The following is a 13,527-nucleotide window of genomic DNA, read 5'->3' as shown; positions in this document are numbered from 1 at the left end:
ATAAAAAGATCATTAGAAAAGCACTTCAACTTAGCAATTTAGAAATATGAAAAAACTAATTTATTTTGTATCGGCAAAAGGGAACAAAAAAACCCTAGGTTTACAAGTAGATAGATGATGAGTTTTGTTTTCCTTTTTATCTGAGCTTTGAAAGTGTTTAAAAACTGTAACCCACATAGCTACTACATAGTAATTAAAAAGAAATTAATAACCAAATAGAAAATCATAAAAATTGAAAAGAATAAACATGCACATAGCATTTCAAACTCAAGACCTCTTGTTAATTTTAAACAACAAAAAACCATTGTTTATGATTAAACTTTTTGATCATTTAGCCAAATTTCATAAATTTAAACTCTTATAATTTCAAAACCAAGACCTTCTTGACACACCTCGACCGAGATCAGGGCGTGCTGGCCGTCACACGGAGGTGACGTAACCATGTGCACGTGCGGAAGCTAATAAAATAGTAATATAAAAAGTACGAATAATTAGAAACTAGCATACAAAGTAGTAGAAACAAGTGCTAGCGTAAGTGAGACGCTAAGTTCAGAGCATAAAATCTACAGCAGTCCAAAGAAAAATGATTCAACAATAGTACACCCGAAGGTGACCCTACGCTGGTGAGCGTCTGTCAGAAATGCCGAGAAAGCCCTCTGGGAAACCACCGTAACTGCTAAGCAACTAAAACCTGGAGGGGCGCAAAACAAAAGCGTGAGTGGGCAAAAACAAAGCTTTTCGAAAACCATTTAGAAAATACACTCTAACCCCTCGCCGTAAAACCTGTATACTTCCCAGAAAATAAACATATATACGTATGTATAGATATGCTAATCATGCTCAAGAATATGCCATGTCAAAATCTCATAATGAAATGCAAGTGCTCAGGTATAAATCATATCAGTAACATATAATCTGGCAGCCGGAGTCACCTAATGTGACCTGTACGGCTGCATATAGAGCTCAAATCTCAAACTCAATAACTGAACCTGCCCACAAGTCGGAACCACCTAAAGTGGTCTGTACGACAGGCCTGGGTGTAATACATATATACGCTCTAGTGCTACGATCACATGAAGGTTGTGCGAATAATCGCGGGTCACCTACGAGTCGGAACCACCTAATGTGGTCTGTAAGACAGGACTGTGCACCTAACTTGGATCCAAGCTGAGCGTGTGGTGCGGGAGGTGAACATCACGTGAAGGACTGTGCCCTACTCTGGGCGGGAGCGCTAACACCGGGGGTGCATGTTATGAGCTCTCTAAGCATCTCAAACCACTACTGAATATAAATATAGATAACACTTACCTGGCACTTACCTGTGCGTCCACAGCACCCAATATGCATATGTATATATATATGCAACTACTAACGTAACCAACGATGCATGAATAACGATAATGTAATGCATGGCATATAACTGATAACCATTTAATCAATTTCTGGGAAAAATATAGTATATAGGTATATACGGAAAACCAAAAGCCCACTCACTGGTATGTGGAAGGGTCGTAGCCCCTCTGTCTCGAGTGACCACGCTCGTCCTCGGGATACGTATCACCTATATGCGAAACAACTATAAAAACGTTAATTTTGAAGCACATAACCAACTTCTCGTAATAACTTCTCATACATTGCTCAATTTGGACAAATGAATATACCAACGTGTTCTACACAACCTCAGGATCACACCCAAATTTTTTTTCCACCGCCGCACGCGCCGGCCACGCGCAGGCACGTGTCTGGCACGCTGACGGCGTCAACTGACGCCGTAAGGAATATTCCGTTAATTCTAACGGATTCCGTCAACGGCGTCAGGAATATTCCGTCAGACTTGACGGAATATTCTGTCTCCTTCCCCGGCAAACCTCCGGTGCCGTCGCCGGCGCCGGCGCCGGAAAATCGCGAAACCTGCAAACTTCGATTTCTCTCTCGTTTTTCAACCAATTTTCGTGATTTTTGCACCAAAACGAAGCCTAAGACTAGGAGAACACAACCATACAACTTTTAAGAGTCAAAAACTACGAGATCTTACCTGTCACCACACTCCAATTCCGGCCAACTTCGAATACGGCGATTCCGACGTCCAACTCCTTCAAACGAAGTACTCCGATACTCCTTGGGACACCACTAAGCTACCTATGAGCTTCATTTTTCCCAAAAACGTGAGAAAATATGTTTGCATGAATAGTACCCCAAAACTGACTTCGTGGAATCGACGTGAAAACGGTGATAACCTTACCTGAAAATGGTACGACTGGACTCCCACGAGCCTCACGATCACGAATGTGGTCTTAGTTCCCTCGATCTGTGGGTGTTTGCTGGGTTTTGGTGAATGTCCGTACGTTTTCAAGGGAAATGGGAAGAAAGGGAGCTCGGGAGAGAGACAGGGAAAGGGACAGAGGGTAAGGGAGAGTGACAGTGTGAGTGTGTGGCCCAACATATGCCAACACCACACCAAACAACCAATAAACGTAAAAGAAACTAACTAGGGGCAAAGTAGTCATTTCACACGTGAGTTTTCGATATTTTCGGGACGGGATGTCACATTCTTGTTAATTTTAAACAATATAAACCACCACTTATGGTCCCTTTTTTTATCATTTGGCCAAATTTTATAAATTTATACTCTTAAGAAAAGAAATGGAAATTTTATTTGAACCCATATAACATTTTTCTGAACCCAACTTAAATTTTAAATGTGAAATGTCTTTATTAACCTATTGCATAATTACCATCAAGTACATGATGAAATTATTAATAAAAATTATATTTCTTAATAAACCCACATCCAATAATCAAACCCTAATCATCACGTAATTTTTCTGTTACGTTCTATTGTGACAAAAACTCAATAAATTGGCTTATACCTCTTTAATTTAATTAACACTTTGTTCTCTAGATGAGTTTTGCGATTAGACCCTCAGTAATGATTTTAAACCAAGTACAGTATAATCACATGCTTTTAATTAACTGACGAGGTTAAAATTTTGTGTGGGCAATTCCTTGATTAGTTAGAAATTACATGATATTGAAGTTTTTTTTTTTTTTTTTTTTTTTTTTTGTTGAACTTAATGTGGTGTTCATAAACTCATAATGTTATAAGAAAATGTGGTTCTTCAATTTACATTCGTGTACTTGTTTCATCATTTTTAAATACTTCTTTCTTTGACATCACAATAGTTCGTGTTTCTTCGTCTCGCTAATCTTTCAAGTTTCTCTTGAACCGTAATTTTCTTCACCAGTAAGAATTATGCAAATTAATGTTGTACATACATCAATCTTCCGAATCTGAACGTGGTCTACATATAACTCTTATAAAATCCATGCAGACTAATAAATAAAAAAGATATTAAAAAAATCTTTAAGTTCATTAGTGTTGTTTCTGCAGCCTACCTAGAATGTTACAACAGTTGGATAAAACTCAAGCTCAATGAGGCTTTTCTGTACAAACACGATGAACTCTTAACTCAAATATATGCACACACTACCAAGTAAGTTGGAGAAGCCACAATAAATGCAAGAGGGTAGTTTAGAGGGGACAACTTGTTTGACATGGTCATGCAAAGCAACCTAAGATTTATCGAGGGCAACACTATAGAGGGTGATAGAGACTCCATCGAAAGCAACTGTTGGAATGAGAGAATGTTTTGATTTTGGTTTTTTATTTTTCAAATTGGTGTTAAGATAAATTTACATATTGAATTGGGTTTGTAAGGATAGTTTAGGTAGTAAATTTGGGTTTAAAGAGATATTGATAATTTAATAAAAAATTATGTCGGTGTAAAGAGTAAGTTAGGGTAAAAAAATGTTAGATAAGTTCAAATAAAATTTCCCAAAAGAAATTTGTAAAGTAAATAAACACTCATGATGTTTTGAACCCATGACCTCTCATTAATTTCAAACAACAAAAACCGCCAATTCTAGTTAAATTTCTTTGTTAATTTTCCAAATTTTAAATATTTATCCTTTTATGAAAATATATATGAGTATACCACTATAATAATTTTGGTGCCCCAATTTTTTTTGAGCCCCCTAACAGTCGCCAGCCGGCACTAGGCCTGGGCCGGCCCTGAGTAAAACGTAATGATTATAGGGGAAGGGGACAAAGGAAAACAAACACAGAACTAAAGGGATCCCCTGCCTATAACCATTATAAACACCTAATGTGGACATGGCAGACCATCTTACGATAGGATATGAACTAGAGTGGATAGGGGTCTGGTCACCCAGACTTCCAGGTACATTCCTATTTTAAAATGCGATGCAACTCAGTCGGCCACGGAATTCGCTTGGCAGGGGATCGAGGTCCACTTGCAGGACTGGAAACGATGAGAGAGATTCCTGATTTAGGCCCAAATAGGAAAAATCGTCAAGGGAGCAGAAATACGAGGCCCGTTAATACTCTAAATAAGCTCGGTAGAATCAGACCCAAAGATTACCTTGGTATACTTTTTTGAAATTGCCGTTGATGTTGCCAAAGCCGCAGCACGAGCCTCCACTTCCAAGAGGGGGATGCAACCATCCCCCGGGTGCCATGCCCACCCACAACGGTACCCATATGATCACGGATTACGACAGCCACTCCCATCTCCCGGTTGGGCAACGAGAGAGATCCATCAAAATTTACTTTCACAAAAGAAGCACAAGGGGCCCAAATTGTAACAGTTGTTGGTCAACGAGAAGGTCCCAAAGCGGGAGTGGGCGTGGAGGCAAGAAACTCCCAAGCAGCAACGTTGGCCTTCCTTGCTGTAGTGAATGGAGACAGGGATTTGTGTTAAAAAACACATTGACATCTGGTTTTCGAGATCCCCCAGCAAACGAAGAAGACCACCGTAAGGGGACGGGATTGAGCCGTACCATCCTCGGCTGCCACTTTTGAGAGATTCAACATCCACCGATCGAAAGTGGAAAAAGAATGGATATCAATCCGATAATTTAGCGAAGAGGAGAACCAGATGCCTGGGTCCATGGGCAATGGAATAACAAATGTTCCACCGATAAACAGACTTTTTTATTTTCCAAAACAATCTTTCAGGAAAATGCAGCATAAACAAGTTGACAGTTTTTCTCAATAGGAGGATGCCAAACTAGCTATTCTACAAACTAAAAGAGAAAAACAGGAAGAAAATGAAACCATCTTACATGATGCTGGCAATACACGTCATCCATAACATCAACTGACACAATAACCACCGTATTGTGTGCACAATTCATTGCCATCAAGTTGAACAAATACATTTCAGGTCGATGGGAAACCATGCTAGTGCAGTGTTCAGCCAAACGCTTCAAGGAAAGCCTTATAGATGCTCATGAACTTCGCCATGAATGCTGGCAAAATAAGATTGAGAGGAACTCCATTAGAGGCAACGCCAGTTCAATAGGCAACTTCATTTTGTCTAATGTGTCATTCAAGAGTACAAGCCCCCACAAACATAGAGAAATGTATGTGCGCGCGTGTGTGAGAAAGGGAGAGAGAGATCATCGGATGCTAGAATCTATCAAAACCACCTTGATTCTGACAGTTGTAACAGAAAACGGAATCTGATATTATATAACATGTAACCAATGCCGTTGTAACTGCTTGAAGGGCACATGCTAAAGGGGAAGCTGTAATTACTAACCTAAATGAATCTTGATGGCCAGAAAAGTTACTCTGCGGGAGAAATATGGTAAGTAGTTTCACTAGCAGATTGCCTCTATCTAAATTGGTAAGCAAACAAATATCTAGCAACAGTTTGGGTATATGTACTGAAAACTAAAAGCCTGTTCGTAGAGAGAAAAATGGAGATGGTGAGGAGAGGGAGAAAGGACATGAAACATATGAAGAAGAAAGGATGAATAATACATAAACTGCTTGTATTAATTGTAAATGGTTTTCAGTTCTAGGTTTAATATCATTTCGTCATTCCAATCCTTTTTCTTTTCAAAACAAAAAATAAAAAAACACGAATACAAAAACAATATCGCACACACTATAAAAAGCCGGCATCCAACATTACTCAGTGTTGCCAAATCTAATATATCTACCATGCACACATAAAATAGATGAAACCTTAAATGCAATGAGGTGTTGTTTTCACTATGTGAAGGTATTCTAATACTTTTCATTTTTTTTCCAGTCAAGTATATTTTGAAAACACTTTAACCCATAAATCCAGAGCATCCAACATAACAATGTGTATGGTTTCCTCGTTTTTACTTATCATAATCTCATGCTGCATCCAGAGAGATAGAAATACCATCAAGGTGAAATATGGCTTTCTGCCTAAGAAGCATCCTGTGTTCCTGTAAACAAAAATGAAATGCAATGTAAAGATAATTCTACAAGATTACAAAGGTGTAGCCCCAGAGGACAATAAGATGTAAAGATATTCCCCAAAAAGCTTATGCGTCAACACATTAAGGCTTAAGCTATGCCTTGTGGAATATAAAATATTATGATACAAATAATACATTGTGTTAATAAAAAATAAACCTGATAATTCCTTTTTATTGGTCTCACTAAGGCCTTCCACAGTAGGCCGGCAAAAGTGAGTATGATACCAATATATTTGGGCCGGAAACTGAGTGCGATACCAATATATTGAACTCATGAGTGTAGTATTAATATATTGAACTCTCTCACACTAGTGTAGCAGTAGTGTTACACTAGACAGTAGGTTGCCTGATTCTTGTGTATAGGTATCCCACTCATTCAAACTACCGTGGAAGGCCTAAGCCCAAATGCCCAAATCCATGATAATGTATTCAACAATACAGCCGAATTATAATTGCAATTGCATATACTTTGACCAAATAGCATATGCTATTTGGGAACTCCATGAATCAACCTAGCTCCCAATACCATACAATAACATCAAATGACGACCAGAAGAATCCACCAATTATACTACCCGATACCCTAACTGCATTGTCTTCTCGGGATTTTATCATTTACCATAATATGTAAAGCGGGTGGGGAAGATTTTAAAAAATGAAGGAAAATGACTATTAGGACATTATGACATGAAATGCCAAATGTGCAAAACTTTATTAACTTGTGGACCAATGTGATGGCGTCAGCATGCTAAGCATAACTTTTGTGGTCGTGGTATGCTAATGTTTATTTGCAGCACAACAGATGCAAGCTCATAATAAGCAGAGATCGTCAATATATATACAACTTGATCTAACCACATTGTGTAAAAGGAACTCAAATTGGAACCAAGGGTACGGAAAATGATTATACTTACGTACTACGCAGCCCAATGGCAGACCTCATGCTTCAGTTCTGCATCCAATTTCTTCAATAACTCATAAAGCAGCCTCTGAGATAACAGAAGATATAACTTTCAAATTCAATTGAGCAAAAACTGTAGAAACAAAAAGAAAGACACACTTAACGATTATTCTGTAGGATTAAATGAGCTCATAAAATTTTTACCACTTAATAATCCCTAACGATTATTCTGTAGGATTAAATGAGCTCATAAAATTTTTACCACTTAATAATCCCTAAAACAAATAAGGTAGGGCAACAAATTATAGAAAACAATAATAAAGGAAAATAATTGTACCTACAAGATGATCTCTGGAGGAATACAATTTAGAAGTAGCTCATACAGCTTCTGCCGCACCTGATAAAGCCTTAAGCAAACAGAATAAATTTTTATCAGAAAAACTTTAGGAAATAGTAGAAGATCCGAATGAGAAGCCAGGAATCACCATTCATGCTTCAAAAATCGTGCATATAGCTACAAAAATATAAGGAAAAACTTCAGACTTCAGACATCCCATTATGAATTAAATACAGAATCTTCTAACAAAATAACAAAAATGAAATTTTCAAATCCTTTCATGTTAGATAATTGCATTACACTAAACAAGGGCCAGCCGGTCTCCATTTTCATGTAATTACAAAATCTCCCTTGGTGGGAATATAAAGCCTTTTTTAATAATCATGACCTTAGATTCAAAATATACAACTCTTTCACATAATCTAGATGACAGACCGAAAAATTTGACAAAATGTCATGGGAGGTTAGACACAGAACTGGATGGCTGAATTATGTTTTACAAGATTAATCCAAAATGCAACGAACTTCAGGATGCATAAAAATTATGTCACATCTGGCTATGTGGACTCTATTCTGCTTCAATTCCAGAAAGAGAAACCACAAAGGCCAATGAGACTGACAATCATCTAATGGCAGATAAACCATCAATGAAATGTTGCAAAGGAGGGGAAGATGGATTATGATTTATGCATACATGCATCAAGATATCACAAATGGTAGGGCATGTGATAAGAAGAAGTTATTTTGTTTATCAAAAGAGTATTCCAAGAATAGTGCATCCAAGGTTGTACAGTAAGATACAAGAAAAAGTTTAAAGGCAAAGTATAGCATTCACAAGCAACAAAGAATAATAAAGTAACTCTGACAAGAACTCACTGAATTTACACCATGATCTTCATTCATAAACCAAAGTCCAAGTACTAGAAGATGCCAAAAATGCTTGTCATAAAAATCTCACTACAAGGAAAGTAAATAAGTGACATGCATACCGTAAATCTGTGGGCATCCACAGTGGGAGATCCAAGAATTAGAACGAGGAACATGAAAGGTGGCATGCTCTTAAAATGGTGTGCAAAGAGGGTTCTAAGGTCCAATACCTAATTCGGAAAATGCTACATGATGATAGACCTCCTATGGATCTTGCATAAGAAGCTATTATTTGAGCTGCCAATGATTTTATTTATTTTTCATCAGAGCAAGAAACCTAGAGAGTTTGAGCCAATCCACAGTGGCTTTCTTTTTCCTTTCTTCCTTTAGATAACTAATAAACAAAAAAATACGAAAAAGTGTGAAATTGGCTATTTGACGCAACCCAATTAATGAAACATCTACATAAGTTCAATTGGATATGTTGTTGTGAAAGAAATATGATGAATGAAAATAAAATTAATGGGGGCAGCCTCTACTAGACAAATAGGCCAGCCAATGGCTTTCCACATTTTACAGTGTTTTCTTGAGTTCAATTTGACCATTGAACTAGAACAATTTCAAACTACAGACAAAATGCTGCAATAGATGTCAATATTGTAAGAGCCAAACCTTTTTGGGCTCTGCTCCTTCATTATATCAGAGGCGATTTCAGAAACATATTCCTCCCAGTCCAATGGGGGAATCGCTTGGTTACTTGTTAAGGGATACCTACAATCACATGAAAAGTACACAGAAGACCATAGCCATCAGAACCTGTGCTATTCCTGCAAGGCGAATAGAAAGAAAATAACTGCTTCACACAACTGATGACCAATTAGAACTCTGGCACTTAACTGTTGAACGCAACAAGTTTCTAATGACAATATAGCTCTCCTTAAGCTCCTATTTGATTTTTCAGCTATACGAGCAGCGAATCCAGAAGGAAGTTGCAGCGCTTCCTTCTTTCCAATGAACTCCAATACCTTAACAATCTGGCACAAAAGGTTCCACATGAAATCATCAAATGAGAAGTAAATGACAGTGGAAGTCAACATACTTTATGATATCAAATTCTAAAAGTTGTATGCTTGTAAATTTAACCTGGTCTTCTGTTGGCGCATTTATTCGCACATTTAGACACCGAGACCGGATTGTTTCAGTAACCTTTGAAGAACTGTTACAGCATAGTATTAGCCGGCAATAAGCACTATATTTCTCCATAGTTCTTCGAAGAGAATGCTGCGCTTCTCTTGAAAGCTTGTCAACTTCATTCAGCACTAAGACTGGCATTGCAAAGAGGACATGTTATCAGTAGATTCAAGACACAAATCGTAAAGACCGAAACACCCAATTTGTTGATCATCCAACTGCATTTTCTTCGTTTTCTTAGTTTTATTGAATGGGGATGAGAGAGAAAGATTCAATGCCTATTGCAAGGAACTGTGAAAAGGATGAGAAAACAAATTAAAAAAAAAAACTAAAGATGAAAAGCGAATTATTCTAAAGAAATATTGCATCCTGTTCAAGTGAATGTACAAAAGAAATACTTCAAAACGTATACATTGGATAAGTGTGTATTCATAAGAAATAGGATATTAGTTAAACTTACTTTTGTATACTTTTTTCCCTTTTGTGTCAATGGGCCTATTTTTAGCCATTTCTTTAATTATCTCTTGGACAATATATCTGTCCTGAAAGCCTGCATCACTGGGGTTCAGTTCAATATGGTTTGTGCTTGACATTGTAGTCAGTTCAATATGGTTTGTGCTTGACATTGTATAATAAATCATAGGAAAAAAAAAATTCTAGTTAAAATGGAATACAAGAAAAATCAAATGAAGCAAGTGAAGGATTTAATCAAATACCAGTTATAAGGAGATCAAAAACAATAGAACAATAGTTTTAGGTTGAACAAGGAGATGTTCAAAGGAAAATAATCTTTCATGAATCTGGAAATAAGGTGTGCGTTATAAATTGGTTAATATACTATGCTCAACAAAGGTTGGAGATGTCAGTGTCCTTCTGCCATATCATGTAAGAGATCTAAAATATGTCCTAAAGCTCCAATCTTTGGAGGTTTTTCTCTCAAAATAAAAGTAAGCACCTAATTTCGTTTCAAGAAGCTAACAAATAGAGGTAAGAAACACCAATCCATGCCTTCTGAACAAGGAAATGAGAAATGAATCATAAAGAGGAGAAAGTTGAATTTGAATTCATAATTAATTAATCATTCAGATATGCAACCGGAATTTAACAGAGCTTTTCACCTAAATGACAGATAAGCAATAATTTTTACAGAAGTTGCAACAATGATCATTCCCATCAATCAAAAGAAGGTGAAGCTTACATCAACTTTCCATGTCCTATTTTCCACCTTCACCTGCCAACCACAATCACAAAATTTCTCAAACGCCAACAAACAAAATTTCAAATAGAAGAAAACATCATTCTTCTTCCATAAAATGCCCGTTTAATTATGGTGATAGATTTATGTATATGATACAACTTTAAGTGGGGTACTTTATCAACTATTGACTCCTTACATGTAAGGAGCTATTCCACTCCTTACAAGCAAACCGTAGTTTCTATGAGTTGGCTTATACGGACGAACTGATCATTACTGGAACCGCAAAGATAAAAAAGATGCAAACTTTTCGGATTGTGATTGACTTGTAAGGAGGAATCCATCCTTGCATGTTTAAGAGCTAAGCATTTTTTTCTTCATCTAATTCTTTTCGTTATAGCTCTGTAATCCATTTTATACCAAAACAAACCATATAAAGGTGGAAAGAAGACCCAAAAGAAAAAGATCAATAATTTGAGTCCCAAATGGTCAAAACAAATAAACGGGAAAATGTATGAGCAAATTGGGACCTTATCGGCGCTGGGACCGAAAACCTGACGGAGGAGGGCGATGATGAGGGTTTTCTTGCCGGAGCCGGAAGGGCCATAAAAAATCAAATGGGAGCAATCCTGCTCTGCAACCTGCACAAGAAGAAGTTAGGGTTATGAAATCGTAGAAATTGGGAATTGAAATCGACGAGGGAGGGGTAGAGTTGCACGAGTTTCTTGAGGTTTTGGGCGATGTCTTGGTGGACAATTGCCTGGTCTAGGGTTTTGGGTCGGTACTTGTCCACCCACAGCATCTTTTTCTTCAGTCTTCACCGCCGTCACTTGGAGAAATCAGGCAAGGAAAAAGTAAGAAAATCACCGGAGGACAAAAGTGGCGCGAAATTCCACTCTGTGTGTGGGGGCCTAATCTGGGACATCTATTTTATTATAACCGTTGGATTCATCCGACGGCAAATACAGTGTAGATTAGTCATTTTATTGTGGTACTCAACTAATTTGGAGAATTTAATTGGAGTAATAGATTCTTAACTAAAAATTTATGATCATTTGATCTTTTAATTCTTTAAAACGTGTAGTTATGCTCATTTTCATCAATTCCGTTATAATTTTCATCAAAATGAATCACGTGCCACACACGTAAAGCTGAATAAATGGGCAAATATGGAAAACGAAATGAGAAAAATTGTAGCAGTAATCCCTCAACTTTAATCCAATTTGGGAATAGTCCCTCAACTTTAGCCCAATTAGAGCAATGATCCATCAATTTTAACCCAATTGTAGCATTGATAATTCCAATCCAACACGATTCATTTTAACGGAATTTTGACCGAGTTAACGAAAATGACTATAACTATGTGTTTTGATAAATTAAGAGACCAATTACCATGAATTTTCAATTGAAGGATCACCGCTCTAATTGCATTAAAGTTAAGGAATCATTTCTACAATTTTTTAAGGACAATACTTAGCTACTCAAAGATAAAGAAACTCCTACTCAAAATTCATAATATTTTAATCACATAACTTTGTGCTTATGATCAGAACCGTTCATACTATGAATCACACTGTAAAGATCATCTCTGTAAAAAATAAATTAAAATTAAGGTCATTTAGTCAATTTATTGTAGCAAATATATAAACGGTTCGTAATACTTTTACCAATACCGTTCATTTGTTTTTAAATAGTTTGATAACTAAAAGACCTTAGTTTTAATTGATTTTTTTTGCAGTGATGATTTTTAAAAAGTGATTTATAATATGAACGGTTCTGATTATAAACATTGACAACGAATAATTTTGAGAAATTTTGAGTAGAAGTTCCTACTTATCCAAATATTGTTCTTTTTGAAAGGATAAATAGTAGCTTAATTGTAGCAATGATCAGATGAATCGTTGGATGAAACTTGAAATGCCCACATCACATGATCTAGTGGCCTTGGTGGAAGAGATCCGGAGATGATCTTTTCTCAAAAAAATTGTAGCAATGATCCTCAATTTTAATCTAATTGGAGGAATAGTCTCTTAACTTTAGCCACTGGCGCTAGGCGGCTGGCTATCGTCCCGATTAATGCCTAGGCGTTTAAAAATTAAGAAATGATACCTAGACCTAATTAGGCACCCGCTTAGCCTGCAACTTACTTGGACAAAAAATAGATCATTTTCATTTTTTATTTTTATTTTTTACTTTTTTTTCCAATAAATTGTAAGAGATTTGCTGAATAGTTAAATGAACACATATTATATGCTTGTTCTCTATGTTTTCATTATGTTCCAATACTTCATAATATATATATATATATATATATATATATATATCATTCTATTTTGTAGTTTATGATGAAATTATATATATTTTAAGTATAAACAAACACTTATTTACATGAAATATAATATATTTACTTAAATATGCCTAGTTGGCCTAAGGCCTAGTGTGACATCCCACATCCCACACAGGGGAGTGATCCTTAAATGTATATTCTCATCCCTACCTAGCACGAGGCCTTTTGGGAGCTCACTGGCTTCGGGTTCCGTAGGAACTCCGAAGTTAAGCGAGAAGGAGGCTAGAGCAATCCCATGATGGGTGACCCATTGGGAAGTTGCTCGTGAGTTCCCAAAAACAAAACCGTGAGGGAATGGTAAGCCCAAAGCGGACAATATTGTGCTACGGTGGTGGAGCGGGCCCGGGAAGTGGTCCTCCTTGGGCCGG

General features: G+C 36.9%; 1 pseudogene across 1 annotated transcript; it reads right to left on the bottom strand.

Moving 5' to 3' along the window:
* Window positions 1-5,032: 5,032 nt before the first annotated feature.
* On the bottom strand, window positions 5,033-11,715 carry LOC137723291 (replication factor C subunit 3-like; annotated as a pseudogene). The gene is made up of 11 exons (XR_015961437.1): window positions 11,531-11,715; window positions 11,343-11,453; window positions 10,816-10,848; window positions 10,078-10,167; window positions 9,570-9,751; window positions 9,324-9,460; window positions 9,099-9,197; window positions 7,560-7,629; window positions 7,236-7,310; window positions 6,243-6,288; window positions 5,033-5,331 (listed from the first exon to the last, which is right to left on the bottom strand). The product of XR_015961437.1 is annotated as a replication factor C subunit 3-like (transcript).
* Between the last annotated feature and the right edge of the window lie 1,812 nt (window positions 11,716-13,527).

Source organism: Pyrus communis, chromosome 4 (assembly GCF_041283825.1).
Source record: "Pyrus communis isolate YQ-2024b chromosome 4, ASM4128382v1, whole genome shotgun sequence".
Lineage (NCBI taxonomy): Eukaryota > Viridiplantae > Streptophyta > Magnoliopsida > Rosales > Rosaceae > Pyrus > Pyrus communis.
This window is presented reverse-complemented; position numbering and strand designations above follow the sequence as displayed.